This window comes from Ambystoma mexicanum, chromosome 2p (assembly GCF_040938575.1).
Source record: "Ambystoma mexicanum isolate Mex_15411 chromosome 2p, UKY_AmexF1_1, whole genome shotgun sequence".
Taxonomy (NCBI): Eukaryota; Metazoa; Chordata; class Amphibia; order Caudata; family Ambystomatidae; genus Ambystoma; species Ambystoma mexicanum.
In genome coordinates this window covers 1,029,642,387-1,029,656,436 of record NC_090923.1, presented here as the reverse complement: position 1 = coordinate 1,029,656,436, position 14,050 = coordinate 1,029,642,387, and positions in this window count along the sequence as shown.

Sequence of the window (14,050 nt, the reverse complement as noted above, 5' to 3'; positions counted from 1 at the left end):
GAGGACACTCTATCGAATTCCTGAAGAAGTGCCCTCACGTTCCACCTGTGGCCAGGAAGGAAAATCACATCCCGCAAGTGCTGTTGGAAGTACGGGCGATGCTCAGGAAAGGCGCCATCGAGCTTGTCCCGAAGATGCTCCGGAGCTCCGGGGTGTACTCAAAGTACTTCCTCGTCAGGAAGAAGACGGGTGGCTGGCGCCCCATCCTGGACCTTCGTCGTTTGAACAAATACATCAGATCACAAAAGTTCAGGATGGTCACCCTCCAGCACGTACTGGGACAGCTGGAGGAAGGCGACTTTCTATCGTCGTTGGACCTGGAGGATGCATACTTCCACGTTCCCATCCTCAAAAGTCACCGAAAGTTCCTCAGGTTCGTCGTCCAGGGACGCCACTACCAATTCAGAGCACTGCCGTTTGAATTGAAGTCGGCCCCCAGGGTCTTTACCAAGTGCCTAGCACCAGTGGCGGCTGCGCCTGCAGGGGATTCACGTCTACCCCTACCTGGACGACTGGCTCATCCGCTCAAGGACGAGGGAACTCGCCAGCTACTCACAGACCTGGGATTCGCCATAAACTACCCAAAGTCCCACCTGGTGCCGTCGCAGGTGGCCCTGTTTCTGGGAGCGAAGCTCGATACAGTGAGGCGCCTGGCGGCCCCGTCGGAAGAATGGACGAAGACCATTCTAGGCAAAGTGCAGCGCCTGCTAGCCACGGACGTGGCCAGGGTGAGGTCCATCAAGTCCATCCTGCGGATGATGTCCTCTTGCATCTACCTGGTGCGCCTCTGCAGACTACGGATGCGCCCTCTTCAAGAATTTCTCGACGCCCGTTGGATGCAGGCGACGGGCACCTTCGAAGACAGGGTCCCCCTCAACGAGGTGTTCCGGCGGGCGATTCAGTGGTGGGGCGTTCGAGCGCACCTCACGGCGGGCAAGGACTTTCAGACGCCGGCGTACCAGGAGACGGTGACGACGGACGCCTCCCTGGAAGGTTGGGGCGCCCACACTGGAGATCTCCACGCAAGAGGCCTCTGGCTCCCGGAGGAGAGGCTCCTGCACATCAACGTCCTGGAACTCCGAGCCGTGTTCTGGGCTCTCAAATCATTCCTCCCGTCGCTCAAGGGCAAGGTGGTGCGGATCTTCACGGACAACACCACGACAATGTTTTACATACGGAAGCAGGGAGGCATCAGATCCCCAGCCCTATCCAAGGAGGCACAGGATCTGTGGCACTGGGCGGTCACCCAGGGGATGTTCCTGGTTCCCTTCCACCTGGCAGGAGAAAGCAACACCATTGCTGACTCACTCAGCAGGGAGCTGCGTGCGTGTCCCGAGTGGGAACTGCGCCAGGATCAGGTGGATCAACTCTTCCGACGATGGGGCAAACCCCAAATCGACCTGTTCGCAACAGTGACGAACTCGAAGTGCAAGAGGTTCGCCAGCAGGTTTCCCCAGCCGAGAAGCATGGGCGATGCGTTCTCGTTCCCCTGGGATGGCCTATACCTGTATGCGTTCCCTCCGTTGCCGTTGCTGCTTCGACTCATCAGCCAGCTCAAGAGGTCCCGGTGCAGGATGATCCTCGTCGCACCGGCGTGGCCGAGGCAGATCTGGTTCCCGGACCTTCTGGACTTGTCAACGTCCCCTCCCATCAAGCTGTTGGCGGACGCGGACCTTCTCTCCAGAGAAGGAGGCGCCATCTTCCACCACAACCCGGCATCGCTGAACCTGCAGGCCTGGCTCCTGCAGCGCTAGAGTTTGGAGGCTACGATATACCGGCCGATTGCAGAGAGGTTCTTGCAAAGGCCAAGGTGTCCTCGACTCTCAAATGCTACGGTCATAAGTGGAAGAGGTTCTCTATCTGGTGCCGAGCACAGAAGATCAACCCCCTACGGATTACAGCCCCTCAAGTGCTGCCGTACCTGCTATCGCTGGCAAAGGCTGGGCTAGCCCATGCCTCCATTAAGATTCATCTGGCGGCGATCTCCAGATATACCAGAACCACAGGACGGACGTCCCTGTGGTCCCATCGACTGGTAAAAGAGTTTATGAAATTATGAAAGGACTGTTCCGGTCGTTCCCGCCGGTGAAGGCCCCGGCCCCGGCGTGGGAACTTAACGTGGTGCTGACCAGGCTCATGGGGCCCCCATTCGAGCCGATGCACTCTGCACCAATGAAGTTTGTGTCGTGGAAGACTGCATTCCTGGTGGCCATTACCTCCGCACGACGAGTGGGAGAGATCCAGGCCCTATCCTGCAAAGCACCGTACTTGACTTTCCATGCCTCGAGGGTGGTGCTTAGGACGCACCCCTCCTTTATGCCCAAGGTGCCGTCGGACTTCCATCTTAACGAGCCCTTGGTGTTACCTGTTTTCTTCCCGTCTCCTTCGTCGCCGGCCGAGAGGACTTTGCACTCGCTGGATGTGGCTAGAGCGCTGAAGTTCTACGTGGACCACACAAAGAGTTTCCGGAGGACATCACAGCTGTTCGTGAACGTTGGACCTGTGAATCAAGGGAAGGCTCTCTCGAAGTCTTCTATTTCCAGATGGCTCTCCGGCTGCATCATGCACTGCCACCGGTTGGCTAACCGACCGCTGCCAGGCCGTCCGAGAGCCCATTCGACCAGAGCGATCGCTGCTACTATGGCGTTCTTATCTGGTGTGCCCCTGCTGGACATCTGCAGGGCTGCTACGTGGAGGTTGACGCACACCTTCACGAGATTCTACTGCGTCGATCGGGATTCCAGGGAGGAGTCCAGGGTCGGCCAAGCAGTGCTGCGCAACCTGTTCGCTTAAGGTGAGCCTGGTGAGGATTTAAGAGATGCTTAGTGTTGAGTTTTTTGTATTGCTTAATGTTGAGCCTTTTGCCACCCCCCGTGGTTGTGCATGTGTGTACTGCTATTTATTCTTATATTCATGAGCATGTGAATCCATGCCAGACCCCATGCTGGAGAAGGAACAAGTTACTTACCTGTAACTGTTGTTCTCCAGCATGGGTCTGGCATGGATTCACATGCGAACCCTCCCGCCTACCCCTCTGCGGCTCTTCACTTGGTCATAGTGCCTCTTCACGTGCTACCAAATCTGAAGATGGCTGCCAGAGGCGGGGCTTAGGTAGAGGGCAGTCATTGGCTGTGGTCAGTATGACGCAGAGATCAGTGATTGGTTAATACTACGAAAGACAGATCAGAAACGAAACTGATACTGATTTTTTCTTTACTGAGGATTCCCAGCCTGACGACGGGGAATATTCATGAGCATGTGAATCCATGCCAGACACATGCTGGAGAACAACAGTTACAGGTAAGTAACGTGTTCCTTAACTGACATGTCCTTGGTTTTTCTGGCACGATTTGCGTCTGCTGAGTTTCGTTCTTCCTTTTATTCTCGATTTGTTAAATATGAAACTTTCCTTGTTTGGCCTTTAGTAACCTTTGGTTGATTCTGCTTCTTGTGCAAAGTGGAAATATACTTATATAACGTGCTTCTTTTGAGGTAGATATGTATATGTGGCGCCTGCCGCAATCTATCTTACTACTAAGCATAGCAAGCTGCACGATTTCTTAGCTTTCTTGCGGTTCTAAGCATATGTACATGTGTAAACTGGTTGAATATCTTCGTCATGCTCATGGCATATGCTCTTCGCATTTGCCAACGTCCTTTTACTTCGGGTTCGCAATGTCCTTTATTCATGTTGTTTCGTCTTGTTTTATCATTCTCAGGTCGCCATATCTTCTATATGTGAGTCAGTCCAGGTTCTTGTGTCGTCCCCGTTCGTCTTCCATTAAGACCTTTTTGGTTTCTTCAGGGACTGTACTCAGACGATCTTCGTTTTGTTTCATTTGTTGATATGGTTTTCTCAATGGGCACCTTACTGTCCATGGTTTCTTAGGTATAGGTATTTCAATAGGTGCTGCTCTTCTGATAGGTACTGGACAGAGCCCCACTGCGGCTCTCTGCTGGTTTATTTGCTCATCATATGTCACATATTTCGGTGTGAGCGTTCCTAGTACTTCAAAATGGATGGTTGGAGTGCGGGCTGTACTTGAGACCTCCTCTACACTCCCCCGTCTGGGCGATTCATCGACCACTTTCATCTCTTTCTTTGGATCCATCTTCTTTGGTTCCTCTATATTCCCTTTTGCTTCATTGCTTGGGTCCATTCTTTCTTCATCTTCTGGGTCTGTACATGATGGTCTGAAAAAATGTCTCTTTGGGGTCCATATTTTTATGACTCCTTTTAAACTTCCTTCTGTTCTCACGTGTTCGTCCTTGTTCCACATCATCAGTTGACATTGTCCATTTGGGCTGCAGTAAATCCATCTTCCAACATAATTTCTATGCTTCCTGGGATATAGAAACGTTGTTCCTTCTGGTGCATGAATGCTGGCCTTTACAAAGGGCCTCATTACACGGATGGCGCTAAGGGATTACCGGCACCGGTAAGGGCACCGGTGCCGGTAATCCCTTAGCGCCATACTACGAGGTCCCTCAGCGGGTCCCGTCCTTAACGTGTGGCCAGACCACACGTTAAGGAAGGGACCCGCTGAGGGACTTCAGGGTAAATAACTATTAGCGGTACCGTTATTTGCTCCTTCCCAATTCCGATTGAACCCTATGGAGGCTCAAATGGGAATGGGGAAGGGCCTTGGTGAATGGGGAATTACCGCCCCGCCTACCTTGGAAGGGGGCGGTAATTCCCCCATTCACCAAGGCGGAATCAGTAAAATACCGGCGGCAACCATGGCGCTAATAGCGCCATGGTTACCGCCGTCCGTGTAATGAGGCCCAAAGTCTCTTATTTCTTCATCAGTTAGGTCCTTGGGCTTCCATCCTGGTTCGACATCAATCATGATCTTCATCCCTATTGCTTTTTTCGCAGTTTTCTGACACTGAGAGAATATTAACTTGATAACACAAAATCCGAGCAATATCATCACAAGCAGGGCTCCTAGGAATTTGAATGTATCTGCCATCCATTGTGGAACCCATGAAAATATGTGACCCAAACCAACTGTCATCATCCACTTCGTCAGTTTCCTCAATCATTTGATTCTGTAGTTTTCTCAGCATACCTATGGCTTCTGTTAAAGTTCAATTTTCTTCGTCGTGAGAAGGTAAAATTGTGCAACATGATTCTCCAATTTTTGCACAAACACCTCCATCCATTGCTGTGATCATGTGAAGTACATATCTGTTCTGGAGAGACATCAGTCGGATTGCCCTTAACTCTTCTTTAATTGCGTATAATCCTTTTATGGCCGTGTTGATGGTTTGCAGTAACTCCCATCTGGTTATCTGCAACCATTTGGTATTTGCCCCAACTTGAAATCTTGGCATGAAGATTGTCGTGAACACTGATGAAGTGAGGCTGAACAGCCTGTGTTCCTATGGGATTGCATGAAAAGCTTCTTCTGATTTGGCAGAAAAGTAATTTTCTCTCTTCATTCTGTTTATGAATTCTACAGATCTCTTCTTTCACAGGTGAGCATCTGCTTTCGGAAAGCTGTCAATATTCAAGTCGCTTTTTGGGATCACCAAAGCCGGAACGTGGACATTCACTATTGTGCATATACCTCCCAACTTTCTCGGCAGTCTGATATATGATTTGGATCCACATGCCCAATAACGATCCATGATCACTGCAGTTCCATGTACCATTCCTGGACTTGTCCACTGTTCTGATTTTCTCCCATCTTCTTAGTGCCATTATTCCTGAAGCAGAATTGTGGGCTTTCCAGTGGCACTATCTGTAAGGGTCCTCCTCTGTCCTCGACCCATGTTAGCAGTTTTGTAAGTTTTGGCCATAATGGCTTGCATTCATTTCCCACTATGTTGATGGTGGGCTCGTAGTGACCGAAGACCATCCATGCTCTGCAAATCACTACTCCTTTCTCCCATCCGTCTGGTGAAAGCACTGTTCCCCAAAATGTGCATTTGGCCTCTATTCTTGCATCTCCGAGCTTCTTCTGGAGTTTTTCCTTGGATATTTAGCTTCTGGTTCGCTTCTCTTCTGATTTCTGCTCCTTTGACTCCAGGCTTCTCATATCTGATCACAATGTGTTTTGTCTTTCCATTGTTTCTTGTCTTTATGTCCTGGACATTATCATCTTCATTTGGATCAGTTGCTTCAGTTACCCATTTCAGTGAAGCATCACTTCCCATGAACTGGCCTCTGGTCTTGCACATTGCTACGTGTGATAGACAGTGTGCTGTCTGGACATCAATTTCTACAGCTACAAAGATCTTTGACTTCCCCATGCTGTAAAGTAGGAGTGCACAAACAAAGCATTCCCCCTCTGAACTCAGTCTTCCAACTTCTTTCATGTGTTGGTACCAGATGTTGTTTCTCAAATGTGCTGTGCTGTACAAGTAATCGTTTAGTTCACTGTCGCCTCCTTGTATGCTTCTCTTGATTCTTAAGGTTTTCATGTAGTTTGCTATAACTACATCCCTGAATGCATCTGTATGGCTCCTTCTTGCTGGTGGATTCTCAGGTATCCTGGTCCATGGTGCAGGCCTCTTCATCTGTACGAATTGAGTATGCAAAAGTCTGGCAATTCTTTCCTTCTCCTCTTGCATTCTTTTTCTTTTGGTTATAAATGTCCATATCCAAACTGCCATTGTTTCAGTATATGGGTGTATTGTAGAACTCGTACTTGTCCCCTTCATTGGATCATGTGTGCCTGTCAATGTTGTCTCTGTTGGTTTATTCTCCAACTCCTCTTGTCTCTTCAGGAGTTCAGCTTCCTTCATGTGACTCTTAACTTCACTACTCGTGGAGCTTCTCAGTATTGTTACTCCAACCTTCCTCTCTTATTTGACCTGTAGTTCTGTAGGTTTTGACACTAGGCCTGGTGTGTGTGCATTCAGTGTTTGCATGTGTGTGGTTGTCAGTAACCCTTTTACATTCATACTCTACTGACCCTGTCTCCGGCTTTTCAGTTTGCTTGATACCATAAGTTTGTGTGTATTATTGCTGATCACATCCATCTCAAGTTAATTCATTCCGCTATTGGACATCCTAGGAACTGGAATGACTATGTAAGGTCTGGGTGCCTTTGTAGGCTTCATGCGTGCATCATTAGGTGGGTGTACTGGAATTGGAACGCTTTGTACACCAATAAAAAATGCAGTTCTAATCATCAGTCACAGTAAAACAATAATGAATATAACACAAAAATACATTGTAGCCCTGTAGGTTAATCTGCAGCATTTAGTTCTGGAAAAATGTGCGCGTCTCTCCTCCTGAGGGAGGACAAGGTTGCTGCTTTGAATCCCCATCTCGATCATCCGTTGAAAGATACTAACTTTTAATACACTCTTAGACAATATTATTTCGGGATTCTGCTGGTTCTGCTTGTGAGATGCAGGACCTAAAACAATTGTCCCTCTTTGCCTGAACAATGGATTGTCTATTGTCTCTGGGTACAGTTTCTTTTTCTACGTATGAGGCGATGTCAAAATCAGGTAATAATTCAGCAAGTCTCTTTATTGTGCATGTTCAAAACATATGAGTTCCCAATCAGTGCCTCTGATTTGCTTCATTCCCGAAGACATGTCGTGTCCTTGTCAGTATACCAAAAGGTGAAGTCTCTTGCACTACTTTCTCGATCTGTCCCTCGGCGGAAAGTTTAAAATCTTCTCAGATAGTTCTGCTGATGGTTAGAAAGTTCGACTTGCATCACAATACCATGCAAGAGCATGCTCGTCTGCCTAGAATTAGTGGAGTCTCTGATGAATGTGAGGACGTCAACACCGGCGGGTCTCCCCACAAGTTCTGGGAAATCCTCGATTAGGCAAAAAAAGACGTTACTCGCCAGCCTGCTGTCTTCTGGTGACAGGGACATTTGTCCTGTCCTTGCTGAAGTTTGGAACTGTTTGGCCCTCACTCACTGTGAACAGTTTCTACAATTTCAGTGTGCGTGAAGAGCAACTTGTATAACTATTCCATTCAGGGTTATGCTTAAACGTTCTGTATTTGCTGCGTCTCAAAGAAATGTCAAGACATCTGTGGTTCTTCCGACAAGATCTGGACAGTCTTCAATTAGGCGAAAGAGCAGTACATTGATAAGCCTATTTGCTTCTTCCTCCACTTGGGACATTTGGTTTTTCCTCGCTGGATTCCGGAAGCACGAGGAACTGCTTTGCAATTTCAGTGAGCAACCTCCTTATTGTCTTTTTATTTTCAGGATCTTGAAGAAAGTCAGTGATACTGGTTAGCCTCCCCACCAGAGACGGGTATAATCTCAGTACTAGTTCAAAATATATTACTACGTCCTTGGTGATGTCGCTACTGTGGGGCACCATAAGTGATTCCGAACAAAGTCTCTGTGTTGAAAGAATCTAGATACTGTATTTTCTTCCAATGTATGTGTCCTCGATCAAAATTTGGCATTCTCTTTTCTTGTCAAGGCTTCAGTGTGCCTCAGTCCTAAGTTCAAAGTCAACAGGCCATGTTGTGGCTTACACGTGCAATTTTCTTCTTCACCCTGCAACTAGGATGCACAGAGTGTCAGTTTTTATGTCCGTATCCCCCTTTTTTTTTTTTGCTCAGAGGAATGTCCAAAATGAAGCCACAACTTTTGCACAAAATTTCCTTGTCTTTGCTTTGCTGCTGGTCATGCGTCCTTCTTCCTCATCATGGATCGTGTCTGCACATGCTATGGTTCTTCCCCGTCATCCGTAGTCTCTTTGCAGTGGGGTGCAGGCAGGGATCCTTCTCCGATGTATGGCTTGATGTCACCCAAAAAGATCCAAGCTCTTTTTCCTTGCAGCTTCACTGCAGAGGGAGTGCAGTCTTCCACTGTAAAGGGACCGATAAACCTTGGCTCGTCCCACTGTTTTCTCATGTGGTTCTTCACCAGGACGGTGTTTCCAGGGAAGTTTGATGGAATACGTAGGCTCTGAGTTGTGCCTGCAGTAGTATCTCCTTCTGTGTTCCATGCTGCCCTGCACGCTTTTTGTCGTCGCTGCAGCTGGCCTGAAATTACAGTAAGACAAGATGTCATGCAATTCAAGTAATTTTGCATTTCAGACCCTAAGATTTCCCTTGTCGGCTGGGTATCACATCTAGCTCTGTATCGGGGTGTCAGGGGAGTGCGCATTCTTCTTCCTGTTGCTATTTCGTGCGGCGTAAGATGATGGCCAGAACCAGGTTGGTTTCTGAGTGCATACAGTGCCAAAGGAAGTGCCATCCCTTTCTTAGAGTAAGCTTCAACTTCGCTATCCTTTCTTTTAACAAGCCGTTGAGCTTCTCACATAGTCTGTTACCTTGTGGGTGATACACCGATGAGAACTTGTGCTTTGTACTAAGCAACAAGTTAATCTGTTAAAAAATTTCATTGACAATGTGAGTCCCATTATCTGATCTCATGACTTCACATACTCCCCACCTGAGAAATAACTCTCTCACTAGAACTGTGGCCACACAGGTAGAGTCCGAGTGTATACATGGACCTGCTTCTATCCATCTAGAGCATGGACACACCACAACAATTAGATACCTGTACCCGTTACATACTTGAATCATATCGACTTAGTTGACATGCAAGTGCTGAAAAGGTCCATTGGGCCTTGGGATGACTCCTCTAATTACTTTTAATGTGTGCCCAGGCATGAACCGTTGGCAAATTATACAGTTCACCATATAAAATGCAATATGCTCTGCTAAGTTCAGTATGAACCAGTCTTCAGCGAGTGTTACTGCGAGATTCTCTTTTGTCATGTGTGCTGGATAGTGTAACTGTTCCAATGCTATTTTTAACAGGGCTATAGACATTACTGCTTTACCAGTGCTGTCTTGTCACCACAAGGTTTCAGAGGGGTTTAAAGAACACCCTCGCCGCTTCCAAAGATTTTTCTCCTCCTGTGGTGCCTCCCATTGGACTTCAATTAACTGCGTTTGTCTCATGTTATTGCAGCTTTCAGGTTCACTCTGTGCGACAATCATTTTTTCATTTACATTAGTAACTTCCACACCATGATCGTCTTGCTCTTGGATGCCATACACTTGGCTTCCGTGTCTGCTGCTTGATTTCCACGTGAGATAAAATCTGTCGTGTGGGTGGCGCATTTCACGACCAACTGATATGCCCACTGGGAGCTGTAGTGCCATACTCAGCCTATCCAATAGGGCTGCGTGGCACTGGCGTGCCATCCGTTCGGAGGTAGCCCCTACTTTTTCCAGCACGCTAAGCCTTTGTGCACTATTGATATCACATAGGCAGAGTCACTATACACTGTTACTTCCTGGTCTGCATGATTCTCAATCGCGAGTATCAACGCCAATAATTCTGCAGCTTGTGCTGAATAATGAGATGGTAATCATGCACTAAGAAGCACTCAAAACTCTCAATTTGCTGTGTACTTCATCACAGCAGCGCCTGTATATCTTTGTCCATCGTTTTGATCGATTCTCGAGGAACCGTCATCGAAGACAATTTCTCCTTCTGCCAATGCATTTTCTTTTATTCTGGGAATTTCATCACAGAATTCTTCATAATTTGCACAGTCATGTATTGGCTCTCCTTCAGTGGCTGGCTCTGCTATGAACATGGCTGGGTTCACTATCTTGCATCGAACTAACTTAATTGATGGATTCGATATGATCACTTCATTAGCAGAAGCTCTCTGAAATGTCAATGTGCCCTTCAGTTTCTCTAGAATAGCAAATAGTGAGTGCTCAACGTACAACATCATTGAGCATCCCATCACAATGGTTGTAGCCTTCTCTATGGCGAACGCTGTAGCAGCTAAACTTTGTTTGCAAGGCAAATTACCTCTCATCACTGGGTCCAAATTTTCACTATAATATGCGAGGGGCTTGTACCCCAATGTGGTTCTCTGTGTGAGCACTGCCGTCATAACGCTGCCATTTGTGTGTGAAAACAGGTAGAATTCCTCTGCATAATTGGGAATCCCTAAAACTGGTGCCATGCAAATGGCTCTCTTGAGTTCAGCAAACCCTTCCTCCATGGTCTCAGACCATTCAATCTTTTCTTTCATCACCTGTGCCTTCTTTAGGGCCTGTAGCAAGGGCTTGGTATATGAGCTGTAGTCGAAGACCCATGCCCTGTGCTGGGACCATATTTGCGCACACATAGTCTCTATTTGTGATATTGCTTCTCCACTATACTTGATCAACCCATCTGCCTGTGGTGCCCTGTCATTTGTCATTGTCATTTGAGTAATCTCCTAAGGAGAAATATGGTCCTTGTAGATGCTGGCGGTATTTCGTGTTGCCATTGCATAACGCTGGATCTAGATCAATGCTTCTCAACTGCACACTATGTGCCTGCAATGTGCCCTTTATCCCTTATAGTGCAAGATGTACCAAGCCTTGTGCCTCTGTAATTGGGACTGGAGGTGAACCTAAAAAACCTTAGGAGCCCCGTTGCGTGCGGGATAAGTGCACACCCGCAACATCTTTCATTGATTTGCCTTCCTGCAATGCGCATATCAGAGTACTAGCTATTCAATGTTTCTACATTCTGGACATCATAAATAGTGTCAAAGCCCAACCCCTTATGCCAAAACCCAACACCTTATGTAAATCATACGTCATTCATACTTCCCATTTCATTCGTCTAAGAAAACTTGTAGGGGTGGTCAGCAAAAAGTGAGACATTTTGTATAACTTTTTATAGACAGATTAGCATTTTTTTTCTTTCCCAACTGTTCCTCCCCCACTTTTATATGGCCATCCCATATAACAAACATCGCTTCATCCACTCCAACAATCACAACCAGTGTCATACAAAACAACATATTACTACTACATTTCTAGACTAAATAACATCTTTATTTATTATTATTCCTACATAATAGAGAGGTCGGTCAGCCATCTTTGCTCATTCCTGGAGAGGAGAAAAAAGGTTATCAAGAAAGAGAGAGAAAGAGAAAAAGAAAGAGAAAGAAAGAAAGAGAAAGTAAAAAAAGAGAGGGAGAGAGGGAGGGAGAGAGGGAGGAAGAAAGAGAGGTAGGGAGGGAGAGAGAGAGAGAGACAGACAGACAAACAGACAGACGAAAAAATAGACCCTTTTTCCACCAGAGCCGACCGTATCTTGGACCATCAAAAAAACAGAAAACAAAAAAACAAAACACAAAAAATCAAATAAAAATTGAAAAAACAAGAAAAAAGCAGGCGTGTGCCACTGCACACAACCCTGGCATGGATCCTCAAAAATGTCTCCCTTGGCTATGCTCTGTGTGCTTTTAGAACACAACCGAGAGATACACACAATATCTAACTCCTTCATATGGACGGCGTGAGGAGTACAGAACACCACCTCATATGGACCTTTAAACCTGGGGCTGATCAGTTCCCTAGATAATAATGGTCCCATTGTAATATGGGCAATGCTGTGTATGGAACCATGGTCTTGCTTTCTACAGGGGTGGTCACTATTTCTCCCACCCCCCTTTACTGTGTCCCACTACTGCCCCTTTGTGCTTCCGTCCCGTCTCCTGGTCAATTATTTATAACCCATCACCATATAATATGTCCCCTTCCGTCAATGCATGAGCCATATATCAGAGTGAAAAAATAAATAAAACTCCTGTAAATAAACGGGAGTTGCTAAAACAGGGGCTGTGCAAATAGCTTAAGTCCTCAAATTGTCTAGTCATTTTGTCAGTCCATTAAAATGTACTTTTAAGTCCTCTGTCCTTCCCTGAAACTTTGTAACAGTGGCCTTGTGTAGACTGCGTAGTCTAGGATCCATGCCCTACAAAAATGACATAAGCCCAAAAACTGCTATATTTCCTTCACAGTACTGGGCCTAGGGGCGGTGCGCTCTGCCGCCGCCCTATCTGATAATTTCTTTCCCCATTACAAAAATTAGTTGTCCCAAGTATAGTCCCTCCTGTTGGCAGTATTGTAGCTTCTTTGTATCTGTCTTGTACCCTTTGTGAGCCAGCAATTTCAATGTTGCAATACAATCCCTCCTGCATTGATGTTCATTTTCACTACATACCAACCGATCATCCACATACTGGATGATTTGTGCTAAGCACCTTACTTCAATGTAACCTGTACAGGGGTCACAGCTCTCAGTAACCCAACATTGTGTGGATTAACAGTCCATAAATATGCTGGCACATATTGCATGTCCTCCTTAAAAATAAAAACATCTGAGTTACCACTGCCGCCAGGGGGCACTGTACCTCCCTATACTGCACCATGATATCACAGGGGATGCAGATTCCCAAAACAATCTCCCCATTTTGTTCACTGTCCTCAAATAACTCCTTATCCGTCATTTCCTTTAAATACACTGTCAGGTCTATACATAATATTGTGCGCCACTCGCACCCGTCCTGGTCTGTTCCAGTCAGGACTACTCTTTATCTGACACTACTAGTCCTTGCAAATCTAATGACAATATTGTCCCTGCCACCATCTCGGGTGGCACCATGAGTTGGAAAATAAAATCTGTAGGTACTTGCCAACACTTTGTCACAATTTGAGGCACTGCATTTACTAATACCTTTAATACCATAACAAAAAATATATCTGGGACCACAGGAACCCCATGTACTACTGAATCCCTTGCTATTGCATTGATTATTACCATTGCTTGAGCTACACACATCCCTGGAGTGGAACACACTACCCCTTGATCTGTGAATAATAGTTATATTTATTTTACTGAGCAGATCCCTACCCAACAAGTTCACAGGGGAACTCTCTGACTATAACAAGGGCTCGTACTACCTCCCCTCCCACTTTTATATCCAGCTCCTCAGTCTATGGAACTCTCGAATAGCCCCAGAGAATCCCTGCATGTAAAGAGTTTTTACCTGATAATAAAGTTCCCCTCCATGATGCATGATTTGGTTGCACCTGAATCTACCATAAATATAAATTGTCTGTTTTCTATTTCCTCTTCCACCAAGGGCTCCTCTGCAGGGTGTGTGGTTATCAATAGGATTCGACATGCAGTGCTTTCTGTGGGCTGTCCTAATCAGAATATGTATTTGTCCTGGGGAATGAAAAGGAGCTGCCCCGTCATTGTAACTCCTTGGAATGGGGCGCCTGTTCTCCGTGCCA